Source organism: Octodon degus, unplaced genomic scaffold (genome assembly GCF_000260255.1).
Source record: "Octodon degus isolate 3935 unplaced genomic scaffold, OctDeg1.0 scaffold00163, whole genome shotgun sequence".
NCBI lineage: Eukaryota > Metazoa > Chordata > Mammalia > Rodentia > Octodontidae > Octodon > Octodon degus.
Window position 1 is genome coordinate 3,968,247 of NW_004524739.1, and position 16,836 is coordinate 3,985,082.

Below are 16,836 nucleotides of genomic sequence, written 5' to 3' on the forward strand. Positions count from 1 at the left end.
CACACCTATAATCCCAGCAGCACTCACACCCATAATCCCAGAGGATCATGAGTTAACCACAAAGTCTAGATGTCTGCCCCATGACTGCATGAGGCTTTGGGGGGACAACTAGACACAAACCATAACAATAACAAAAGAAAAAAGAAAATTATGCATAGAGAAAACATCTATGGCTTACAATGAAAAGAGAGATGGTCCTCTTTACTGGAAATCAGAGAAATGAAAATTAAAGCAAGGACATATCTCACATTCTCAAGTTCAGCAGGTAGAAGTGAAACTTGTTGCAGACACTCCAAGACCTGGCATCTAGTCCAAAGTTAAAGGCATTTGGGCTTCGGGACTCAGCAGTTCCAACTGCAGAAATCAGCTACAGATGAACTGGGACACGTGTGCCCGAGGAAACATGATACATCTGCATTTCTATGTGCCTCGAAGAGAATGTAACATCCTAAACCTCCATTACCAGGACCATGGTCATGTATGTTGTGCAGGGACACAAGGGAAGTAGAATTATTAGCCAATGAATTGCATCCACAGCTGCCAACACGGGTGAGACTCCTAGATGCAAGAGACCGCGTCCAGAAGACAGGTGTGTGTCAGGATGGAGCAGTAGTCATGGACACACTCAGGACTTTTTCTGACCACGTGCCCTTGAGTCAGTTATCCTAACCTCTTTGTTCCTGAGTTTTAGTTTTCTTATCTGAAAATTGAGATAGGCAAACCTTGGGTAGAAGTAGGGAATGAACATTGTGTACATGTGAATAACTAAGAACATTGCTCAGGGCACAGAAAGCAACTGATAACTACTGTCTATTTTGAAGATATAGATATGTGATACATCAGAAATGGTGTGTGTTATGGTTTGTGTCTAAAGATCACTCCAAACCCTCAGGCAGTCATGAGGTGGGCTTCTAGAATTTGTGATTGATTCATGGTCTAATGATAGGATTAAGGGTGTAGGTGCTATACCAGTCATAGAGCAGATAGCCTGAATACAATATGAGGGATAGAACAAGGCTTGTCTCTCTTTCCTCCTCCTCCTCCTCTCTTGTTGCCTTTGGTGTCATCCACTGCCAGGAAGGGCTGCCCCTCTGACACACCACCCTGCCTTGGAGCTGATTGCAGACTGAAACCTCTACAAACTGTGAGCTAAATAAACCTTTCCTCCTTTAACTTTGGATGTTGTGTATTCTGTCTCAGCAATGAGAAAAAAGTAACTAGGACTGTGTTAGGCAGTTTTTCATTACTGTAACAAAATTCTTGAGATAAGTAACTTAAAAAGAAGAAAGACTCATGTCAGCTCACAGTTGGGAAGGTTTCAGAGCATCATGGTGACAGCACACAAACAAGTCTATAATATCTGGCCTTTGGGGGACGTTTGAGGTCTCTGCTCTCACAGGAGAGGCCTCTGTGGGTGCAGAACGGGGAAAGGGATCCGGTACAGCCTTCAACCAATCTGAAGCAATTATTTCTTTTTTTTTTAAATTTTATTTATTTATTATCCATTTGATGGGAAAAAAAGATAAAATAGCAATGAAACTAATATTGTTTAGACAAAATATCATGTCTTCATCTTGTCCTCTGAGTAACTACTACGAAGACAACAATATGCAACATATCAATTATTGTAACTGCTCTACTAACCTGTGTTGAAGCAATTATTTCTTTAAAAAATAAGGTTAAATGGAAGCACAAGGTCTATATTATGATTGTCCTGGTGGTCAGATAAATATATACAAGAGATGACACTTCCTAGGAATTTATACATACATGCATTTATGGATATATAAAAACTTAAAAACTTGCATCATTTAAACAATGTCTGGAGTCTAGTTAATAGCCTAATATCCCAAGGTGGGCTGGGTTCTTTTTTTTTTTTTTTTTTCAGAACCAGGGATTGAACTCTGGCCCTGGCGCTTGCCAGGCAAGTGCTTATCCTACTGAGCCATCTCCCCAGACCCTGTGCTGGATTTTTGACTGTGATATACACCATAACAGTGAGAGATGTTACCACTGGGTGAAAGTGGGCACGATGAGACCTGTACATACTATTCTTTTTTTTGGCAGAACCAGGGATTGAACTCAGGCCCTTGTGCCTGCCAGGCAAGCACTTATTCTACTGAGCCATCTCCCCGGCTCATGTATGTACTATTCTTGCAACTTCCTGTGAATCTATAGTACTGCATAGTTAAAAATCATTTTAAGCTGGAGAGATAGCTCAGAGGTCCAAGCGCCTGCCTGGCAAATGCAAGGATCCGAGTATGATCCCCAGTACCTCGTGCCGTGCTTGCCCTAGAACCCCGGGAGTGCTGTGCCGGTGGAGAGACCAGGCATGCCGGTGTCGCACACCTGTAATCCCAGTGCTGGGGAGGCTGGGACAGGAGGATCACTGTGAGTCAGAGCTGCATAGTGAGACCCTGTATCCAATAATTTTTTTAAAAGTCATTGTAAAATAGGAAAAGAGTGAAGAGTGAAGTAGATGAACAAACTTTAAACTATCCTTGTGGGCCCTTGAGTACTTGCAGTCCCAAAAGTAATAAACACGGCTTTTCCTATATTCCCATTTGCCAGAGGATTTCTAGGTCTTAATTATTACCTCTATTATTCTGAAGCAAAGGCACAGAGAGGTCAGGAAGCTCTCTCAAGATCACATGGCTTCCACGTTGTGGTGCTAGGGTCTAACCCAGGTTTCTCACCTGCTGATCAGGGTTCCTAACCACTGACTGAGCTGTAGTGCCTCTCTTCTTATCCTTAACCATTCTCTATAATTTACTATATGGTTAAAATATTTCAATTTATAAAACAAAAGTGATATTGAACACATTTTTAAAGGCAGGAATAATGAGTAACAGTAATAGAAGTTAGGTCTGGGGTTGTCAGAGCTAGCTCCTGCTGGGGTCCCCCTTGTTCACCCACACTCTACTACGGAGAGTCACACTATGAACAGTCTACAACATAGCACGCTGTTGTGTACAAAGTCTCTGGAAACTATGTCACCCTGACTTTTGGGGAGAGTTCTGCATCAGATCCTTCTATAATAAGGACACGGTGGATTGGAGCCCCCGCGGAGAAAGGGAGGCAGGCAAGTTCTCCTTTGTGGATTTGGACTGGTCTGATCCACTAGCAGCGACTGCAGGGCCTCTCAAGCACTGTGCTGTGGGGGACCCTGAGGTACGCTGTGGCAAGTCTCCATTCACAGGAAAACTTGCAGCCCAGGGGCTGGATTTCTGTCACACAGGCTCAGCTGTCAGCATAACCTTAACGGCAACCTCGGCTCCCAGCTGGTCATGCTCTTCCAGGTGTCCCCTGCCCGGGCCTGGCAAAGCTGTCCAGCTCGCTCAAGGCCACCGTCCACCCTGGCTCCTGTGGCCGAAGGGCTTCGGCCTCCCCTCCGCACTGGCTCCTGCCAAGCCCCTTACCCCTGCCCTCTAGGGGAGTGTCCTGATGCACAGCCTCCAGGCAGTTGCTCCACAGGAAGGAAGTCCCGGGGCCAGGAAGGCTGGAGTGTGGCCTGGTGATGAGACGGCACAGGAGGAGACCAGGTTTCCCCCTGCCCTTCCTAGCAGAAGTGTGGTTGTGTGGCTCTGTGGGGAGAGAGTGAAGCCTCCGCGGAAGGCTGGGCCCAGCTCAGCAGCTGCCTCAAAGTAGAGCCCCACAGCTCAGAGGCAGCTATCGCCCGCCCACGGAGCTGCCGCCCACGGGTAGCCACACTGGCATCCCCGCCTCTGTTCTTCTCTTATTTTTAGCTCAGTTTTCTCTACCATGGTCTCCGTTAGCTCAGGTGTTTTCACTGCTTGACCACCTCCAGTTCTGCATTTCAGGATCTTTTCCAACAGGATTAACTCAGGTTTTCTCCCACTCCTTTCTCCAATAGTGAGAAGCCTGGATGGTGCCGTCCACCTGTCTGATATCCATCCCCTCTGGTGGCCCTCTCTGCCCCTTCCAGCACTGAGTGTGGGCTCTCACCTCAGCCCACTGCCTCCAGGAGCATGCACACCCCTACAGCATGCACACCCCTACCCCACTGGGGCAGCTTGACCCTGCTTCTGAGATGCACCACTTAATGAAAGTTCGTTTGCTGGGTGAGTGAATGAAAGCTGGTTATGCCTATCCCTCAGCACAGTGCCTATATTATAAAAATATGATAATTATGTTATTAAATGAGCAATTAGAAATGAAATGAAAGTAGGATCCAGTAACTCATCATTTACCAGGAATCAGGCATGAGGCTCGTCTATCATATATCTGTGAACAAAGTGCTACTGAACCACTGGACAGTGTCAGTGAGGCTGAGAAGGACATGTCTATCTTATTTATATTCATAAATTCATAAAGCTCATAGGCCTGGTGTGAGCCCAGTGATGGATCACGGGAGGTCCTAAGTGACATGAAGAATAAGGTCAAGGTCACCCAGCAGCACCACCAGCTCTGCACCAGTTGGGAGGTGCTCCCACCAGCAGATGGCATAAGAATTGACCAATCAGCACAACTGCTGTGGAGAGCCCCCCAAGGCACTAGCAATACATAGAATGATCCTAATAAAAGATGGAGCTTTTCCTAGGCACCACACGACAAGCTCAGGAGCTGCGCACTATTGCCGTCCCCATTTTCCAGAAGAGAAAACTGAGTTTTCTAAGCAGCTCTTTTCCTCTGTCACACCTGCAACTCCTTTTCTGGCAGTAAGAACTGTGGTTCCCCACCATGGTTGATTTGTAGTGTTCATAAAGGAAAGCTGTTGCCCACGGTCATGCAGCTGCTCTGTAGAGTAGGCTGACATGAGCATCTGGGGTGTTTGGTTTGATGAATTAACTTCCAGAGGTTTTGTCTACAGAGATTATGGTCCGCCTGACCCTGCTTTTTCTGACTGATGAGTGCATGTTGGGTATATTCTCTTTGCAGTGGTTATTTTATGTGCTAGGGGATGTCCAGATGGCTGATGAAACATTCTTCCCGAGTGAGCTCATGAGGAGAAACCCTTCTTGGAGAAGTTGGCATTTGGGTAGGTAGCCTGAGCAGAAGGCTCTGTCCTCACCAACATGGACAGGTGTTGCCCACTCCATGGAGGGCCTGAATGGCACAAATCCAGAGGACAAGCAGCCCTGTGCTCTCTGAGAGGAGCATTCATTCTTGGCCATCAGACTTTGTCCTCCTGGTCCTGGGGTCTTTGAACATCCTTTCATCATCAGCACCCCCTACTGCTCAGCCCTTTGGAAACAGACTGAATTATACTTCTGGCTTTCTTGGTTCTCCAGCTTATAGGGAGCAACTGGTGGGAGATCTCACCTTGCCTAAGTGTATTAAGCCATTCTCATACTAAATAAGTGAGTGAACTTTTAAAATGCTTCCTGCTGAGACCGAGGATCTACGTCTCTCACACCTCTCATTGTTCCAGAGCTGGCAGAAGATGCTGCTTGCTCCAGGGCTGAGGTGCAGCTGGGGCCACAGCCTGTGACTCAGGATGAAGCCTGGCCTCCTCTTCCACAGGAAGCTGGTCCCACCAGTCCCTTGTCTGGATAACTGCTCATCTCCACTGCACCAACCGGCCCAGAGCTCTGATTCAACCTCACTTGTGCATAACTTGCCCACCCTTCTCAGCTTGTTGAAGACAGAGCTGCCATCACCAATACCTCTGAGAGAATAAAGGGGAGGGAGAAGATGTATTCATTCAGGCTAAAGGGATCTATTTTGCAGACAGCCCAAGGAAGGTAAGCAGAATGGGAGGCTGGGAGTGTTCAATCCTGGAGCACATTTCCCAGGGTGCACAGGGAAGCAGATGCCCTACCGACCTTCTCACCTCATCTAGTTGCATGCTCTAAACATAAAAGTGACACATAGGTTTCCCAAAGTTCTCCGGCCTACTGTGTCTACTGAACACCACGTACCTCTCACTCATACATATGTTTTTCTCCTGAAATGTCAAGTGGGTCTTTCCTAGAAGAGCCAAGTGGAAATAGGAGAGATTTGAGGATGCTTTTGTCTCACTGAAAAGTGACATGGGGTAAACGGGAGTAAACAGACCCATTCGACACCTCTCCTCTCCTTTCTGCTTCCCTGACTTCTGTCTTCCTGTCCTTCCCTCACCCCCATCCCAAGGCAGCCCTGGGAGCTCAGACAGGGGGGAAGTAACACTGTGCCAGGGCCACACCAAGGTCTGCCTTCCAGTAACTCAGTTCCCTCATGATGTTAGGTGAGCTGTCAGTACAAAGGTTTCTGTTGTTGGAAAATTAAAGGAAGTGGAGGCTCCCAAACCTTGAGTGTTCACCATACCTGCCAGGTGGTGACCTGGAGATGCTGTGAGCTGACCAGGCCACAGCTGGGGAGATAAATGACAGGAGATGTCTCCACTGACACCAAGCAGCCTGGTCTCAACATTTCAAAAGCCTACCTGGGTTCCCACAGGACTCAGCAGGTCTGGAAGGGGGGGTGAGTGGAGATATAGGGCTCTAGGGGTGTTTTGCTTTCTGGGTTTGGGTTTCTTTTTTTTTTTTTTTTTTTTTTTTTTTTTTGTCTTTTCACGACAGGATCTCACTATGCAGTTCAGGCTGGCCTTCAACTCACTTTGTAACCAAAACTGGTCTTGAACTCCAAGCGATCCTCTTGCCTCAGCCTCCCAAGTGCTGGGATTACAGGCATGCACCACCATGCCCCCAGCTTGGGCTTTGACTTTCTGTAGTATTCAAGGGTTAAGACCCAACAAGTCCATATCGTCTGATCTGATGCATATACGTGATACCAACTCCACAAGAGCCTTGTTAAATGGGCATTGTGATCCCCATTTTATGGAAAGTAGATGTATTCGTTACTCTTCTCTGGTTACTGGGACAAATACCCAATGCTCAAAATGAGGGAAGGAAAGGTTTATTTAGCTCACAGTTACTGGAGGTTTCAAGACACTGCTTCCGCTCTACAGGGTCTGGAGGAGAGGCTGGGGTGCTTCCGTATCCAGGATGACCTTCTCTGGCTTGGGGGGCAGCGCAGGCTGTCAATTTAACCAGTTCGCGCCTCTCTGGCCCCGCCCATCGAGCTCCGCCCCGGTCCTCTGGCCCCCCCCTCAAGTCACTCGCAGCTCCTCAAGCTGCATCTACCCCATGACTTAGATGAGGCTTTGGGGGGTCAACTAGACACAAACCATAACAGTAGAGAAACTGAATGACTTCTCCAAAGTCACCCAGAAAGCAACGGAGTCATAATCTGAATGTGCATGCGTTAGGCTGCGTGCTGACCAGACGCAGTGCCTGTTGTCCCTTACACAGTCCAAAACCTGCTCTGTGCTCGCTGAGGCAGCTTCTTCTCATCTAGCTGCCTGTGGTCGCGCCAAGCTTCCTTCCTGGCTCCTTTTCTCGGGCTGCATTCATTCTGCAGATACTGCCTGACAAATTCCCACATGTTAGATTTGTGGTAGGGGCTGCAGAAGTATTAGCTGAATAAGACGATGTAGAGCTTAGCAGCCAGAGTACATGAAGACTGTTCCTGTGACTTCGACTATGTGTGTTCAGCGAAAGAAAACCAAAAAAAAAAAAAAAGGATAAAGGTAGAGAGAGCGTGGATAGTGTTGCCAATGTCAGGGAGAGGTGGTGACCTCGCAGCTTGACCCCCTGTGAAGCTTGACCCTGAGGCTCACCTGGCCAGGTGGGAGACTGAGGGCGGGCTCAGGCTGCACGGTGCGGTTCATCTGCTTGGAGAAGCAGCTTAAGCAACAGTGTGGAGGAGTTGAAGGACATAGTGGAAAAAGCTCCATGGCTGAACTTCACTACAGAGGTATAAGGAGGAGGGCAGGAGGTGAGGTAGAGGACAGGAGGAAGGTCCTTGGATACCAGGCTAAGGAGAATAAAGTTTGTCCTAGAAACCAGGAATTTTCACTAATTGGCTCCCTTTGTGGTATTTTGGAGGGTCGGAGTCAGGGGAGAGAACACTCAGGGTGCCTGAGACCCCTTTGTTACTCTGAGAAATAATACTGTTATCAGCATTGCGTTTGGAAGTTTCATGTCAGACCTAATTTGGAAAAAAATATATTTGACTCTTAAAATAATAACATGTAGATGTACATAGAAACCTTGGAGGTTTGCGGGATGCAGCAGAGTGGTAGGAATTGTGCTTAGCATCTGCCAGTCTCTGCAGTGATCCCCAGAAATAATGCCAGAAAAATATGTATATTAGAGGTATGTGTCATATTATCATATAGATATAGGTATATGTATATCTATATGTATGATATATTACATATACATCTTAGACTTTTATTCTGGCCATGATGAGGTAATACTGTAGAAGGAAATGTCCCTCCCCAGCCAGGATACTTCAGTTTGTTAGTTGCCCAGGTAATAATAGTTCCGGTCCCAGTTCTGGTTGCTCCTGTCTCTTAGAAACGGCTGGTCACTGTGATGCATGGCTGGTCACTGTGTTGTATAGCCAGTCACTGTGTTGCGTAGCCGGTCACTATTTTGTATAGCTGGTCACTGTGTTGTGTAGCCAGTCACTGTGATGCATAGCTGGGCATTGTGATGCACAGCAGGTCACTGTGTTGTGTAGCCTGGCACTGCGATGCACATGGTATAAACCGAGCCCCAGCTGACGAGACATTCTGCCTCTGCACTTCCTGCCTGCGTATTCCATACAAGCTCTAGACCACCGGAGATTGTGACCTGATATTCTGAGAATGATCTTAATCAGTGCCCATCAATGTAAATAAATCTGCCACCAAATCCTAAATGTCATTTCCGTGTTTCTGCTTGCTGTCGTAGTAGAAGTGGATTCAATCTCCCATCTTAAGCAACTGGAAAAGTGGACAGAACGTATCAGACAGTGGTTTTAGGGCATCGTACAATGGTCCTGCAGGAGCACAACCACAGAAAGGAGAAAAAGTGTCTCAAGCCCCGCAGTTGCTTGCTCACTCTCGGGAGGTAGCTTCCACACCTCAAGAAGAGGGAGACCTGCCCAGCAGGTCTGAATATTTGGGCAGGAAGAGACCACAATTTGAGAAGGCAAAAGTTGCTAGAATTTGAGGGCCAGGTTATCACAGAGGGGGGAGGTCTCTGAAAGGAGCCCCCAAAGATCCCAGAAGGGCCCCCTGAAGGAACTGTCTAAATATGACCCATACAGAGGTGAAAGAAAAGCACCTACAGCCTGGGAAAGAAGCCCCAGAATAGGGGAGACAGAGAAAATCTCAAGGTTCGTACAGAGCTGGGAGTAGGTCTTGAGTTTAAAAGTGTCATAACAAGTGGGGCATCGGATTGACTCCTTGGGAGGTTGCTGGACTAGAGCTGAACATTAACTGACTTAGATAAACTCTGCTCTCTATCTGCTCTATCAAACTTGAAAGAAAGTCTCAAAATTATCCAAATGATTGAAAATAATTTACTCCTTCTCAGATCAAAAGCCAATAGCATGTAAAGAAACACAACAAAATCTAGTAGCCAACAACGTGCAAGACGATGCACAGAATCTAATAAGAAATTGCTACATACTTAAAGAGGCAGGACAATCTTACTATAACCAGAAGAAAAATAATAGAAATGAATCCAAAAATGACAAATATGTGGAACCTAGTACATAAGGTTATACAAATGGCTATTATAAATATTTTAGTGTGCCTCCCTCAACACCCTATCTTTTATTCCACATTTAAAGCTAGCTAAAATTCCTTATTCCATTCCTCTTTTCAACCCCTACCCAAGCTCTGCCTCTTACCCTTGGTTGCAAAGAAACTGCATTGCTTTTGTTGTTGTTGTTGTCTTTTTGAGACAGGGTCTCCCTATGCATCTCAGGCTGGCCTTGAGCTCAGTTTGTAGCCAAGGCTGATCTCAGGTTCACAAGGTTCCTTCTGACTCAGGGATTACACGTGTGCACCACCACACCCCTGAGGATGGGCTGAAGTCTTTCTTTTACACCTCCCTTCCCAGATGTTCTGTTATAAGACTTTATATGCTAATATATCTTCCTGCCTTAAAGGGTTCTCCTGGTTTTAAATCTACCTAATAATAAACACACTCTGATGCTTACAAAAGCAAAGGAAAATATAAACAGGCTGACTATATTGAAAGTCTAGATCCAACATCTATAGCAAAAAACATAATTTCTGTAATGAAAAATTTGTATAGGATAGGATTAACATAAGATTAGATCCTTCAACTGAAAAGATGAATAAAACTGAAGACATAGCAAAAAGTAAACCTAAGCCACTTAAAATTACACAGAGGTACTTTTTAAAAAATCTGAAGCATAAAAGAATGAATAAAATCATGACTTGTGAACCACCATTAATGGCCAAATGTACTTCAAGTTCTAGAAGGGGAGGATATGGAAGTGGGATAAAAGAAAATATTGTAAGAAATAGTAAATAGGGACTGGGGATTTGGCTCAGCAGTAGAACGTTTGCCCAGAAAGCTGGAAACGCTGGGTTTGGTCTTTGGCACAATAAAAAGGAACAAAATTTTTCTAAGTTTGACAAAAATTGTATCTCTGAATATCCAAAAAGTTCAACAAAACCATAGCAGAAAAATAATATCATGAAACAAATCACACCAAAGCACATCATATCAAATTCAGAAATCCAGTGATAAAGGAAAATAAATCTAAAAAGTAACCAGAAAAGCAGGAGAGGAAGGGAGAGATCAGATGGAGGAGAAGATATCAGGCCAGAAGTGTGGAAGGCAGAAAACGACGGAGTGACAGCCTTAAAGAAAGAAAATATTCGATATGGGCATGGTATTCTATACCCAGTGGAAATATCATTTTAAAAAATGCAAGACATGTGCACTGTTTCAGAACAGAGAAAATGATTGAACATCAGAAGAGCTCCCCTTCAAAAGCTGTTAAGGAAAATCCTTTGAGTATAAGGAAAACGATAGCACAGAGAAATTAGAGTCTATACAAGAAAGGATGAAAGCAGCAATGGAAAACATAATTTTGCTTCATGTTTTACACTCTGAAATGATTGTTTAAAGTACAAACAGTAGCAGCATATTGTAGGGTTTGTAATAAATGTAGACAAGATCCCGGGCAACAACGGCTTGAAGGATGGATATCACAGATTTATTGCTATAAGGTTTTCACCAGTTTACTGCTACAAGGTTTATACCAGTATGAAATTAATTGCAGATATAATAATTGATTTAAAATGTGTATTGTTAAATATGAGCAGCCAAAGAAAGATATAAATAAATAACAGAAAGGGATATTTTCAAGAGGAGACAAAAAAGTAGGATAAGACTGGGTGTGGTGATGCTCATCTGTAATCCCAGCTCTTGGGAGGCTGTAAGCAGGTGGATCACTACGAGTCTGATCTAGTAGTGAGACCCTGAACACCCTGTAGACCCTTCCCTGAAATACAAAAAAAAAGTAGGATAAAGTTACAGTGAATATATAGAATAAACAGATACAAATAGCAATGTAGTAGATTGAAACCCACACTTTTCTATCATCATCGTAATTGAGATTATCTAAAAATTGATGTTTGCAGGGGCCTGGGAGATGGCTCAGTAGAGTAAGAGCTTCCCTGACAAGTGCAAGTGCAAGGGCCTGAGTTTGATCTCCAATTCTGCCAAAATAAATAAATAAATAAGTAAATAAATAAATAAAATAAAAATTCACATTAAAGGCCTAAGACTGTCAAAACACCACTAATGAATGCATTAAAGAAGTAATATTATATATGATATATTATGTTATTTGAAGGTAAATTCTATAGAACATGTGAAAACTAAAAAGACTGCCACTAAGAATTAAAGAAAACTGAGACATACCATGTTCATGGAACTGAAGATACAATAGTAAAGATGTAAATCCTCCCAAAAGAGCTCTACAAATACAACGTCACCATCAAAGTACCACCTGATATTTTTGTTGACATAGATAAGCTGAATATAAAATCAATGTGGAAATGTAACCGATCTAGATAGGCTATTCAAAATGATTTGAACAAGGCAGAGCAAATTGGATTTACACTGCATAGTAAATTATAGGCCTACAGTAAGGCTGCAAGTGGTATAAGTACAGACACATGGAATGCAGAAAGAGGAGAGAGAATATGGGAAGAAAAACCCTATAAATATAAGACTGATTTTCCACATAAGTGCAAAGTTAATTCAGTGAGGAAAAGTGTAGTGTTCTCCACAAACAGCTGGATCACCTGGATGCCCACCCAGGGGGAGAGTCAACCCCCCCACAACCTTTATTTCACACCACTAGTGAGTGTAATTGCAAATGGATCATAGACCTAAAGATGAGACTGATAATTAAAACTTCTAGAAGAAAATATAAGACATACTTGTGACTTTGGCTTAAGAGAGTGAGAAGCACTAGAAAAGGAAAAAAAAAAGATACTTTAGACTTTATCAAAATAAAAAAGTGTCCCTCAAAAGACACATGGAAAGAAAGTGAAAAAGCAGGCTAAAGTTCATTTGTGAAGCATCTAGCTCATAAATCACTTGCATCTAGAATATACGAAGATCATTAGCAAGTGAACAATAAGCCAAAATGAGTAGAAAATTTGGAGAAATGATTCATCAGTTAAAACACATAATGACAAATAAGCATTTTAAAAATGAACAGTATTAGTTATTAGGAAAATGCAAATTAAAATCACAATAAGATAATACCATACACTACCTGGATTGGCCAGAAATAAAAAGTCTCGTAATACCAAGTGCTGATAAGGATGCTGACCCTTTGAATTTCTTACGTATTGTGATGGGAATGGGAAATCACACAAAATCTTGGAAATCGGGCAGTTTCTTAGAAATGTAAACATGCCCTTATATGACACACCCTAGGAGACCGCACAGGTTGCCACTCTAGGCAGAATGGGGCTCTGTAAATAACTGTGATTTCCAATATGAATTTTGAACCAGAGTTCTGTGTTTCACTGTATAGGGGAATAGGCTTTGGAATTCCCAGCTTCCCAAAGGGCCTGGAGCTTAGCTGGCCTTTCTCCATTAAGAACTCACTCTTAGAAACACAAATCACAGGGCAGAAAGGATCAGCTGTACTTAGAGCACTGGAGGCATTAAGAAGCAGTGATGGCCTGGTGCCCTGGCACCATTAGGCATTTATCAAGAGAAACAAACATACACACTTGTAGAAAGACATACATGAGAATATTTACAGCAGTTCTGAACACAAAAACTAATGCCCAGATGCAGTTCCTTCAGCTGATGAACAGATGAGCAGAATCTGATGTATCTGCACAGTGGAATACTACTCAGCAACAAAGGATAAAAGCAATTGATATATTAAAAAATCATGAGCAAAGCTTAAAGGCATTGTACTGAATTGAAAGGAAACAAACAAACAAAAAAAAGAAATCCCGTATGATTTCATTACCTAAAATTTTAGAAAAGATAAAACCAAAGTGACAGAGCACAAGCAAAGTTTGAGAGGCAATTGAGAGGGAACACATTGCCCAAGATGTATTTCAGGGTTTATGGAAATGTTTCATTAATGGTTGAAAGCTTGCACACCTATGTTAAAATTCATCTCACTGAATATTTACAACTGCTGAATTTTACAACTGTTGAATATTACTACATCAACATTCTTTCGATAAAGCTGACTTTTAAAATATATACTTAGAGCGACTGCCAATATGAGTCTAGACTTTGGTCATGTGAAAATATCATTTGAGGAAACCACCATTTCCAAATGGCTGATCCTCAGAGAGGCCTTCCTTGCCCTTGCTAACCAGAAGGAATCTCCGCTGCTGATTTTGCTCTCAGCTGGCTGGGCAGCATGGAAGTCAGTCTCTCTTCGCTGTGTCTCAGAAGTTCCACTGGAAAGGTGAGGGCTGCCCCAGTGCAGATCTGGTGAGAGCCCTGCTGCCCTGGGGTTGGCACTGTCTCCCCTTCTTCCTATGCTCCCTACTGCCAGGCTTTAGGTTTGCTCCTTTTGAAGTCTCCACCCAGGAAGGCCTGAGGGTAATTAAGACAGTGATTCCACTTCTGGGACTTGTCCTCCAGGACTTTTGCTGTCCTACTCACCACTGTCTTGCTAATATCCCTTAGGCAACTAGCCGCTATCTCACTGCAAGCAGCCCAGGCCCTGGCAGGGACCCGGAACATCATAGGAAATATCTTTAACACCCTATTGATGCCCTTTCTCCATGGCTCCGTGACAAAATAAAACAGTAAAAGATATTGATTTTTCTCTGCCAGAGAAAGGGAGAGAAAGGCTGGGTCTTAAAATAAAATTATGGTTATTGTTCTCCGGGTAACATTTCTTCTGGGCCACTATGACAGATGGTTCTTTAAGTGACAACAGATTTGTATTTCATTAGGACACTTTAGTCAAAAGATCAATGATGCTTCTCAGAGCCTCTCTGCCATCCATGGGGGTGGATGAGCAGGGCAGAAAGCCCGCAAAGATCCAGCTAAAATTAGGCAGCTGCAGACGGACACGGGATTCGCAATTACAGTGCATTGATTTCCAAAGTGATGCCAAAACGCAGGGAGTTGGACTGGCTCTGGTAGAGAAGGGCCCTCTCTAATGAAGTAGATCTGCCCCTGGGGAAATGAGCTCTTTAAAGTGTGGATTAATTTTAGGTAGGGCAAGGGGAGAGGTGGGGCTTCAGGGGCATCCTGGCTGAGGCAAGTCCAGCCTTCACTTGGAGCTGGGTTGCCAGGCCTGTGCCTTTGTCATTACACTTACATTGTCATTACACTTAGGAAGCACACACACTACATGCTAGATTCTGTGACTGCCCCAGGTCCTTGCAACTGGTTGAAGAGAAGCAAGGCCAACATCAGAGAAGGACAGGAGGAGAGACCCTGGGTCACATGGCGGGAGTGGCAGGCAGAGTCCAGATTCCCCAGGCACAGCAGCTCCCGAGTTCAGGGCAGAGATTCAGGAACCCCCCTGTGAGTTCTCAGAAGTCTGCTGACAGCTGAGTGGCCCGTGGGGAGAAATTACCCTTCTGTTTGTGCCTCCTCCTTGTTAGGGGTGTGGTGAGGATGAGCGTTCACTGTTAGCGACTACGGGCATTTGGAGAAGTTAAGGAACCTGGAGATGGGAGCTTCTGTGCTCCCCAGTAGTCCTGGGCTCACAGGGAGGCTCTGCCTCTTCTTGGCTGTGTGTTCCTGGCTACGTGGCTCCATCTACCAAAAACCCCACCTCACAGGGCTGCTGCAGGGAGAGGGTGATGTCCTGAGTGTTGGGTGCACAGTGCACACTTAGTCCAGGGGTGGATGGCGGGGCACTGAGGTCCAGAGCAGGAAGGCCCACAGGCCTACTGGGCCTGAGGAGCAGGGATAAGATGGGCATTTATTGGTAAGAGAGATGGTTGGTTACTCTGGAAAGGATGTGGAGGAAGGAAAAATAAATCACAGCCTTCCCGCTCAACTTTGTAAACATCATTGATCTGAGGCAGGAGTCACATTGGGGTTACAGACAGATTGATGGATTGGGCTCTCGTGGGCTCTGCACTGCATGTGGCATGGGCTCCCAGCCTGGCAGCCTGGAGGAGCTGAGATGAGAAGCACAGCAGGGCATGAGAGGAACAGGGAGAAGCTGCAGCAGGAAGACTGCTAGGCGAGGCTCAAGCAGGGACATCCTGGCTGCCATGGTTGATCTGTGGCTGGGGTACATAAGGATGCTGGTCCTGATGGTACACAGCACTTCTGGTACACCATGCCTGGGCAGGCCTGATCCTCCACACATACTCGTGTGGACTCTTGGAATCCTCACAGCAGCCCGAGGAGGTCTATGCTGTTGTTTTCATTCCAGTACTACAAGAGAGAAAACTCAGACTCAGCAGACGGGACTGGGGAACTGACTCAAGGTCACAGCTAATAACCAACAGAGCCGAGATTCAAGCCCAGGTCTCAGTCTAGACCTGGCTCTCCACTCAACCTGGACCACTTCCTTCCTCTTTGCTGTCTCACTCATTCATTCATTCATTGACCATTGCAAGCTCCTGCCTGGGGCCAGGCCTTTGCCACACTCTAGGTGCTGAGAGAAGAGAGAAAGAAGGCCCAGCCTCTGACATGTACTGTTGGGGAGACGTGCTCATGGCACCTGGGCGCCCGTGACCCCTGCCTGGTTTTTCTCCTCTTCTCTCCATATTGGTCTGTGTTTCTGAGGGGACCCAGAGAGGCCTCCCCAAGGTCCCTGTGCCATCAACTTCCCAAGCAACAAACAATAGAACCCCACAGTGTACAGAGTATTAAGCAATGCAGCAGAGGCAGGGAGTATATGGGAACCACACAGCTCACTCCTGCAGCCACATCCAAAGGACAGGCAGCATCCCCTTGTGCCCACTTCCCAGGGAGCTCTCTGGTCTCCTGGAAGGTGAAGACACCTAAGAGCACTCTGCAGGCTGTTCAGCATGCACAGGCATCGACAGCCGTGACCCCAGCACACTACAATTTGGAACTTATTCCCATCCTTCCCAGCTCTGAGGCCACTTCTCTTGAAACTGGAATAGTGGGGAATCCATCTCGTGCTTTTGTTGCCTCCCTGTCTCTTGGGGTCAGGCATGGCGAGTGGCACTTCCCAACCTGTCCTGCAGGAAAAATGACACTTCATCAGCCAGTCTTCTGAGTATGATCCTGCATGCCCTGCAGAGTCATTTGCTTCACACCTATCTACCGTTGCAACTTCTGTCTGCCCCATCTATCAGCTAGCTGTCCCAGGAATGCCACTCCATGGAGGCTCAGAGGCAGCTAGGGATTTTCTTTAGCTGGAAGGAGGCAGCGTGGTGGTGCAGTGGTTAGGGCTGTGCACACAGAGGGCCAGCTGGGACACACATCTCAACCATCTCTATGCCTCGCATAGTAAATTCAACATTAGGCCCCAGAGATGCTCACACCCTGTATTGGGTACCTGGGATGACACAGCTGACACATG